Source organism: Diuraphis noxia, unplaced genomic scaffold (genome assembly GCF_037042655.1).
Source record: "Diuraphis noxia isolate RWA-SAM2 unplaced genomic scaffold, SU_Dnox_SAM2 contig0005, whole genome shotgun sequence".
In the NCBI taxonomy this organism is placed as follows: Eukaryota; Metazoa; Arthropoda; class Insecta; order Hemiptera; family Aphididae; genus Diuraphis; species Diuraphis noxia.
In genome coordinates, this window is record NW_028301715.1 from 45,383,131 (window position 1) to 45,393,441 (window position 10,311).

A 10,311-nucleotide genomic window follows, 5' to 3' on the forward strand; every position below is an offset into this window, starting at 1 on the left:
CCAAAAATATAGCACACTCTCATTATTATAATAATTATTAAAATCCTACGAACCGTAACGTTGCATTAGAACATCATCCTCCCTAATCGTAACTAATATACAATTTATAATATAAATCAACATGATATGCGCGAGCTATATGTATATGAACCGACAACCTTTGAAATCTCCATGCACATAATATTACAATATTAATCAATTCAAAGTACTCTTTTGTGTACCTTCGTAAATAAACATTACATTATAATATATATATATATATATATATATATATGTTGGCACTGTTTAATTAGTACTAATCGATTTGAAAGAATCTATTTTTTTATATATATGATCTGATTCGTTGCAGAATTATGTTTGCATATAATATCAAATTAACAAATTTATCATATGGCATATAATATAAAATATGTTTCATGTCATTGTTCACAAAAACATTTTTTTTCTTTTCAAAAACATGCGGTAAACATAAACTACATTGTTGTTTTTTCAATATTATACGCTAGGTATTCTACATTTATGCAAATCGTCCTCTTCAATAGAAACTCATAAGAGTATAGATAGGTATACCTAGACATAATATATATAATATATATATATATGTATAATATTGTAATTTATTTTATAAAAAATAAAAACATTTGCATTTTATAATATAGAATACGATAATAATATATCATATACTCTCTCGTGTGGAGCAGTATACTTTTTAAAGATCTAAAAGAGAATGGAACTAAAATAATAAAATATAGTTTCTACCTTTACACCGAAGTCGGATGTGAGAATTCTCCTAAAAATAATAATAAGCGGACACGTCCTCTAAAAATCCAACTACAATCGTTTATTTTCATCGAAAAATATATAATATTTATATTTTGACCACGTAACACTAAAACTACGAATTGTGAGTTTTTAATATTAGTAATATTAAGAATTTACAATTTTAAAGACGTACATCTTCCCTATCGTATTAAATCGTTTATAAATGCCAAACACACTAAAGCAAATCAATATTATCATAACTAGACGCTGCGTGCTGCACTGTGTATCGAAATTAATGAGAAAAACAACCATTATTAACTTAGGACCTCGGTCGGTATAAAGTACAATACTAATATATTACTATATAAGCTAGGCGGAAAAAAAATTATTTTTTTTGCTCTCACGCAACGACCCTTTTCTAGACAAGCGTCCGAAAACCTTAGAAAAAAAAAATCATCGACTTTATATTATAATTGGTTTGTGATGTGCGTAAAAACATTGGCAGAAGTGACATAATCTTTTTTTCGTACAGCTTCGCTTTAAAATTTAAAATGTTCTAAAAAATCAGTTACGAAGGTTTAAAAAACCCAACTCACTCTAATTATAGCAGCTGCGTGCAGAATTTTGTACACGACAGTCATATTGACTCATATGTAGTAATAGGCATTTATTATAAATACTTATATATGATAATTGATAGCTATATAGACTAGTCGTTTATGGTTTACAATTTTTTGCGATTAAAACTGTACAATTATATTATTGTTCTATCACACAAGTCTATAAGAAAATTTCCGTATTTTGCATTATTCGATTTCGTATACTCGATCGAAAATAAATAACTGTTCACACATGACTCGTGATATACTGGTGCGCGTAAGGAGATACAAAATAAAATAAAAATGACCAAACACAATGGCTTCATTGGCGTGAAAATAAACAATAAGCTATAGCGAAAAAAAAAAGATAAATATTTCTACACAATATTATTAATACAGCGAGCATGTACACTTAAAATTAACTTACCATCAGTTCCATGATTGCAAATTATATTTTTCTTTAGTCTTAATTTAAATTTAAAAGACACACTTAAACTTAATACACTTTATGCGTAGTTGCAACTGTTCAAAAATAATCTAATCTCGCTGAAAATATGATTTTACCCGGTTGTTTTTCAATTCATCTGTAACGTAACGTCAATGTATTTTCATTAAACGAATTGACGCAGAAAAAAATAAATAAATATTAACAAAATCGTGAGTACGATGAATTACGTGTAAAGTGAAAACTCGTCTATCCGAGCTCGAGTGTTCTAGTTGACATATGACGTACACAAGACGATTTCACACTGACTTGACGATTTCAATAATACGAGATGATGATGAATAAAATTATATATTTGTATTTTTTAAATCTGAATTTTTCTTTCTTCCGTCGATGTTGCGTTGTTGATGAATTAAAAAAAACCCCACCCGGCGTTCTGCAGTGACGGCTCTACGGAGGTAGCTATACCTATATTATATTTGAATCACGAGATTCAAGAGAATATTAACGATTGGATGTCTGTAGGCATGGTTGGAAAAAGGTAGTTTGAACAACTTTCATAGGTTATTTAACCACTAAAAATACCCACGGATTTGAAGAGCAGTGAAAAAATGCTTGGGGTGGGTGGTGTGAAAATGTTATATTAAATTTGAGTCGAGGAAAAAGTTCAAGCCGCCATTGGCACGCTGCAGTCTCAGCGTGATTTTACTCCTGCTACCCGTGCCCAGCCCAAACTTTGTACTCTCCTATCTCTAAGATAATATATAATATGGTCACATAATATGAATATATTAAAAAATAATGTAATACAGGGCCAATTAAAAATGATTCATCCGAATTGTTTGTAAATATTATGTTTTAGATTTAGAACAATAATGTTATACCTATATTAAATATAAAAGAAAAATATGTCAAGTTTAATTGACTGTAATACCTATAAATGTTCTATGTGAGTTCCTTGGTTTACACGAATAACATATAATCGGTAGTCAAATTCATCCCATACTTTTCCCTTGTACTTTTTAATTGACTCCACGGCTGTTGATATTGAATTCTTCAATTCGGATGGTAAATAAATAATCAAATCTGGTGACTTAAGAGGAATTGGATGAATCATTTTGAATAACCCTGTATAACAATGTTAAACTCGCAATAACTACACAAAAATAAGCTCTAGTATTGGCAATCTTGGATTTCTAAGAAACGCGAAAACCGTAGACGTTTACATTTTTTAATTTCATCTTCACAGGTCAACTAAAATTTACTGTACATCATAATATTATAATGTGGCTCAAAAACCTAAAAAAAAAAAAAAAAAATGTTATTGACTGGTACAAATATAACGAGGCACGCCGTGGTTTTATACAGGTACATCCATAGTCTTATCAATACTTTAAGATAAGTAATTGTTAATTAACAAAATCCGTAACGATTTTATAATTAACCCAACTACGCCTTATACGTTGAACGTTATCATCCGCCTAAACGTGGGGGCGTATATTTATGAATTTCTAAGAATTCGCAAAGGCGAAATTAAAAAATAATTAGATACGTTCAAAAAAATAAAAAAATAATAATAATAATTTAATATTATTATTATTTTTTTTTTTAAATTATTATTCCAAACATACGATATTCCTAGCTTAAGGCTATTTATATTTAGGGATATTTGTCAATTTACATTAGTTTTAACTGATTAACGTGATAGTTAAAAATATTTTTATAAGTATTAAGGATAATTATTTAGAATTGGTAATTTTAAAATATACAAAAGTAACAATGTGATAACAATAATGTTCTAATATTTACATTTACAATAATTTAATAACTATATATTAAGTAATAGAGAGGTCGTAAAGTGATCTGGAAGAAGCTAATGTGTATTGTGAAGTTTTGGATGTTGAGAGGTGACTTAGTGTAAGAGGTAGTAGGGACGATCTGTTTTAATCGACGATGAGTTGGGTGAGTGAATATTATTATTATGAAATAAACAACATCAAGCTCGCAATGTGAACGAATTCACTTATCTCGACATGAGATTGTATTGTATTATACCAGTAACAATATACTTAATAGAGCGCTTTATTAAATATTTTCCACTCGACGTTTTCGTTTCGCTAACCCTTATCACTACATAGTAGTATAATAATAATAATAATGTACCTACACTACCTACACACATGCACGATTTTAATTAAATTTATACTTAAACATAATAGCAGCTGTACAACCGCCGTGTAAGCGAAGAGATAAACGAAAAGTGATTATATACGGTCAAACAATGAACTCTGAAAACGTCATCATCGCGATTGTCGGAGGTATATAATAATATTTATTTACCTACATCATACGGCGGGTTCTTCTGTTTAGGACTTCACTGTGACAACAAACAAATCGAATCTTCAGATGTACGTAAATCTATTTCAGACAGAAATTATCAGTAAATCACGTTGGTGGGCACAACACGTTGTGTTTTCGTTAAATTGAAACATGCAACATGATACAATAGTACGACGGTGCAAAATACGACAAGCGAGCTTAAATGTTATTATGTTTCCGAACGTATAGGCACTGGATAGGTGGATATGATGAACACGATTTTATGAAAAAAAATCAATAAATTCAATAACGTTGAAGTATACGATACCTTATCATTTCGATAAAAATAGAATTAAAAGTGTAAGTAAATTCAATTCAGTTAAGTGGAAAATGTAATGATTTTTACGGTAGGTACCTATATTACCAAAATAAATAGTAATTCTGTAATTTCCAACGGCTATATTTACGAGTTTTTGTTTTATGAGTAAACACCAAAAATCAATTACGATTTTCAGTACCTAGCATTTAAGAGTTATATTTAATTTGACGTTCTATATTAACATAAATTATTTCAAACTTAAAATATATAAATTATAATCAATAAGTAGGTACTTACCTACAGTATTTGTTATAGAAGTCGAGTAATAAACACGAGCATAAAATTCAAAACATAATGAATAAAGCAAATACATCTTATAAATAAACATTAAAATAATTAATGTTAAATGTTTATGTCAACTATCGATGAGTTTGCTTATATATGTATAGGTAGTTGAGTACCTACTAAATTTCATCAATGTGAGCAATGCTCTTATTTATTTTCATACTCATGACCGTTGACTGATATAAATTTCTACTCGTTTGGTTCGATAATAATTAGAAAATACGATCTTATCGTCTTACTATGATTTAAAAATATAATCTATGTTCAAATAATATTCTACGAATGCACTAAAAATTGAATATAACGTGCATAAAACATTACTTTTCAAACACGTTTACATGTAGTAGGTGTACAAAGTGATCATCTTCCGAGGTAACGATAAATTACAATCTGCACGGCACATAGAATTGTTATTTTTAACGATGTTTCGGGGAGGATATGCATATTATGGGATATACATAAAAACAAAATACACTTCTTGATAAAGTATGAATTTGAATAAGCACTTGAATTTTTTTCCAACGGCTGCAACACACAATTCTGTCGCCGGAATAGGAAATTGAAACATTAACTTAGCATGTCGTATGGTGTTTAAGTGTTATAGTGTAACTAAAATTCTGTATAATATTAAATTTACACCGAATAAATATTATAAAGCTACAAGACGTATTGCCACGTGTGTACATACAATATAACGTATTTAGACATACTAACATTATATACATTGTGCGTCCGCAATACCTTCCTACCCATACCCACATCCAGTTATATATAGAGTGCCACAGAGTCAAATATATTGTCAAAAAGAGTTGTACATAATTATGGTATCTGCATCACCTGTGCATATGGTGATGATATAGTATTCAACGCGTGTACCTATACATAAAATTCTATATTTTCTAAAAAAATTGTGTTTTTTGTTTTTGAGCGTCTCTCTCTTTTGCTATTAATGAGTATAATATCATATAGGTGATGGCGTGATAGTCTTAAATCGTAATATACTATTCCTAATAATTTTGGCCCGCTGAACCTCTCTGTTATCTGCAGCAGTCCATCTCTTCAATATTATAGGCCAATGGTATAACTTGGCCATTATATATTATATTTAATAACGTGTATTACAATATTATAATATCATTATAGAACAAAATAATATTATAACAGTATAATATTACAATAATGTAGAGTGCACGTTATAATATTATTCTATGTATTATACTTGAAGGTATTTTATTTGTTTGCGAATTGCAACGACTACTCTGTTAGACCGTAGTTCGCAGCCGCGGGCAGGACAGCCGAACCCCCGTTCAGGGGAGGGATGAGAAATAAACTGTAAAACATCCTTTGCCCAGACCTTTCGTCACACGACTGCGTCCTTTTGGAGGATGAAAAGAGTGCACCGGTGAATTATTTACACAGAACGGTTTACACGCGCCAGACGCGTATTATTATAATAATATTTTTATGTATATAAATAACCATTATACTTAGCTGCTCTGCTCGTACCACGTCGAGTGTGCGTTTTAAAGTGTAATAGATATACTTGTGCAGTTATTTATTATATTTTATTTTATATCTTTAACGATATTGATATATATATATATATATATATATATATATATATCGCTTACGAACACTTACCGTGACGAGGAGACGTATATTCTGCCACTGGTGTGCTTTTTTATTATTTCGCAAATAGTGCAGTAGCGAACACTTAAACACGAACGTAGTAATATAATAATATACAAACATAAATGCATAAATATTATGTATAAACATAAAAAAAATAAATATTTAATCGAACAATGCGTTGAATTCACATGGTCGTCGTCAGAGGAAACACCAATCAACCACGCATGACGATGACGGTTTAAATTTCACTTCCTCTTTCTCATTCATTCCAACGACATTGTTGTTAAAAATATAAAATATAAAATATATACATATACCTAGCCAATTAGATAAATATTATGAGTTATATAAGAGATTAGGAACAAGAGAAAAGGAAATTGAAGTGTACAAGGTAGCTAAGAGAAGAAAAAACAAACCTGAGATGTACTAAATGTAAGGCGAGTGAGGAAGTAGATCAATGCGAAGTGAACTTAGTATGGTCAATTTAATAAGAGAGGAAGAAGTGTGGAGGGTGGTTAGAAAAATGAAAAACAGAAAATTAGTAGATCCAGAATACCAGTAGAAGCTTGGAAAGTGCTAGGGAGAAGTATACTAGTTGATGAGGTTCTTCAACAGGTTATTAGTCTGAGGGAAAATTCAAGAGAAAGAGTTATATGATACCAATTTTCAGAGGAAAATGAGATGTACAGGAATGTGGAAACTATAAACTTTATAATATTAAGGAATAAAACTTATGAGTCACACTAGAAGATTTGGGAAAAGGTAATTGATTTAAGGATTAGAGGTGAGACATCGGTTTCAAAAAATCGGTTTGATTTTATGCCCGGCAAGCTGACAATGGAGCCGATATTTAGTATAAGACAAATGATGAAAAAGTTTAGATGGAAAAAACTGAAGCTATGTATGCTACGGCATGCCAAATTTTCTTTTGCTATAGTTTCAAAAGTGTGCTGTAAGTTTTGATTTGATATTAAAGTGAATTCATCTATTATTCAACTTTTATATAAGAAAATAATTGTGAATGTTTTCTCGATTGGTGTTTATAGTATTTTAAGTTTTCCTCACTAACAATTTTTTCTTAAGGACCTGAGAAAATCTATGATATCTCTGTAACGAATAACAATTAGTGACACAATAATACCATTTACTCCACATATAACACACACAACACACGACGTGATCAACCATCGACTGTGTCCGAATTGAAAAATAGATTATAGTCGAGTACTAAACAAAGCTATATTAAATATAAATATACGCGACAAAATAATTTGTTTTTCAACTGACGTTACAATTTTATTTACACAACGTCACGCGTAGTATTTTTTAGAATATTTTTTTTCTGGCCTAAGACGAACGATATTCCGTATTTTACTTTTTTTCTTCTCTTCAAAATCCGTACTACAAAACTCGAACGAATGAGTTTCAGACATATATATTATACGCACAACATAATATTATTCGCGTCCTATATTGTGTACGATTAATATTTCAAATTAAACAACAGGAAAACTTTCGCGTGTGTTCGTTCTGCGTCTAATTAAAAATGCGTTCCCGTTGTCTGTCGTATAGTTTGAAATGACTGCACATATATTATTCATATACGAACAATAATATATGCGTATGAGAAATTTAAATTCGAAAACGCTCAGACGTGTTTTTGGTTTTTTAGTTTTTCGACGAATCCATTAGTCATACAAATTGTCTATGGCGTGTTGACGCGTGGCCATTGAAATTAAAAAAAAAACACCTAAAGTGACGTGAAATTCGTGGCAAAGCTAATATATATTTTAACCAAAATTTTGTCTAGCGGATTTAACGCCTATCGGTGGACGCATTCGATGTTTTGTGGTTTTTCTTCGATGCGATCAGAGTATGAACGCAAACGATGGTATATGGCTGCAGAATTAAGTATGCGACGAGTGATTGCACGTTTTTGTCGGACGACCGACAATCGCCCTTTGAAGTGACAAAGATAAAATTAATCGTAATCATTAGAAAAACATATTATATAATTAGCATTAAAAAAATATACTATACTCCATATTATACCGAACGAAATTTGCTGCTCGTTACCAGTGTTCGGTGTTTTAATATAACTAAAACGTAGTCCGTAACTTTGACTGTGGAATGACTGCAGGCGGAAATATCCTGCGTTCGAATCGTATGTCAAAAGAAAAAAAAAGCCCCATTATATATCACGATTTTCCTTAAAAAGGTTAGGTAGTCAAAATTTCAGTTCACCTTTTAAAAGGGTCCACTATACGTGTGTCCATAATGTTTCAGCTCTCGGACTAAATTTAATTTAAAAAAAAACATATTATTATTATCATTATTACAATACTATAAATTGTGACATTATCTTTCCTTTCGTTTTTACACACTTAACACTAAGAATTATGACTGACAGTGAAAGCTCATAATTTTAAATCATATTTTGTGTATGATAATACACAAAGCAATCGAAATATTTATACACATAGGTACTATTTAATGCATGTAAATTATAGTTTTTTATACTTTGTAACTCTGACAATTATGTTACCATAAAGTTATATCCATTCTACATTTTATATTTTATATCCAATATTTGCTAACAAATTTAAGTATTTTATTTATTTATATTCACATAGGCTCTGAGTTGTATATATTTATTTTACTTATTGCCATTTGTTCGTATTCATTTAATTATGATTGTACGACACGAAAAAAAAATTCGTTATATCATAATGTACATATTGTCCTCGGCATGCAATTCGGATGGCAATCCGAATAAGCTTAATCGAAATGCATTAAATTCGGTTTTATGTCGATGAATTCTGCAGAATCACAAAGTCTCGGTTATTGTCAAGACACAATAAAAAAAAGTTCAACCCTATTCTATAATAAATTATTTTTTGTATAATATACAAAATGTATCTCGTTCAATATATGGGTACCTATATAGCAATCTACGGTTATGTCGGCAAATCGATACATAATTTGTTTTTCATACCTACGATATATTTTTACCGTAATGAAACGTACGTTTTCCAAAAATTAATATTGCACACTGTAGTTGTCCGTAACCTGGTGGACCCCGCGGGGACTTAGAGATGTTTTCTCGGACGGTCACGGACCACGGTGCAAATTTTACAGACCACAGGGTCCTGGACCGCAATTGCTGCGGAATAAAACAGGAACCTAAATAACTCATAAGCTCTCGCGTTTGACGTGTAAACGCGACGTGGGTCAGGACCAACTGTCACCACCACACACCCACTATCATACACGAATTATACCCACTTTACATTTTTTTCCCAAGACATTTTTTCGGTTTAATAATATGCCTCAGAGTTTTTATTAAAATCGTTCATATACTTATAAAAATAACATTATTTAATGAATAAATAAATAAACCGAATTCCATCACGTTACACTTTTATAATAAAATAAGAACGAGAAAACTATTTTTTATTTTAAATAATTAAAACGGTATAAATATAAATTGCGTCATTCAAGTCGTAAATATTTAACCATACTCTAAATATATGTTTCTATTGAAAAAAATATCCATCTCTAAAATTATAATATATTTTAAACGCTATAGAGGTAGTAGGTTTACTAAATATTTTCATCATGTTATAATATTATATTATGTGATGCCAGTCGTCAAAATCAAATTTATATTAATAATCTATAACAAAAATTAAAATATTACTAACCTAACAGTCGAGTCGGGATAACTCAAAGTTAATGGGGTATAAAAATTCACTTCGAGATGTGTATTATTTGATATACCTCACTCGAATTCATCAAATTTAAGTTCTAAGAAAAAAAATTACCAATTATCGAATTTTTCAAGTTATCAGGAATCAACTGCATGCATAAATTGTTTTATTATTTTTCAA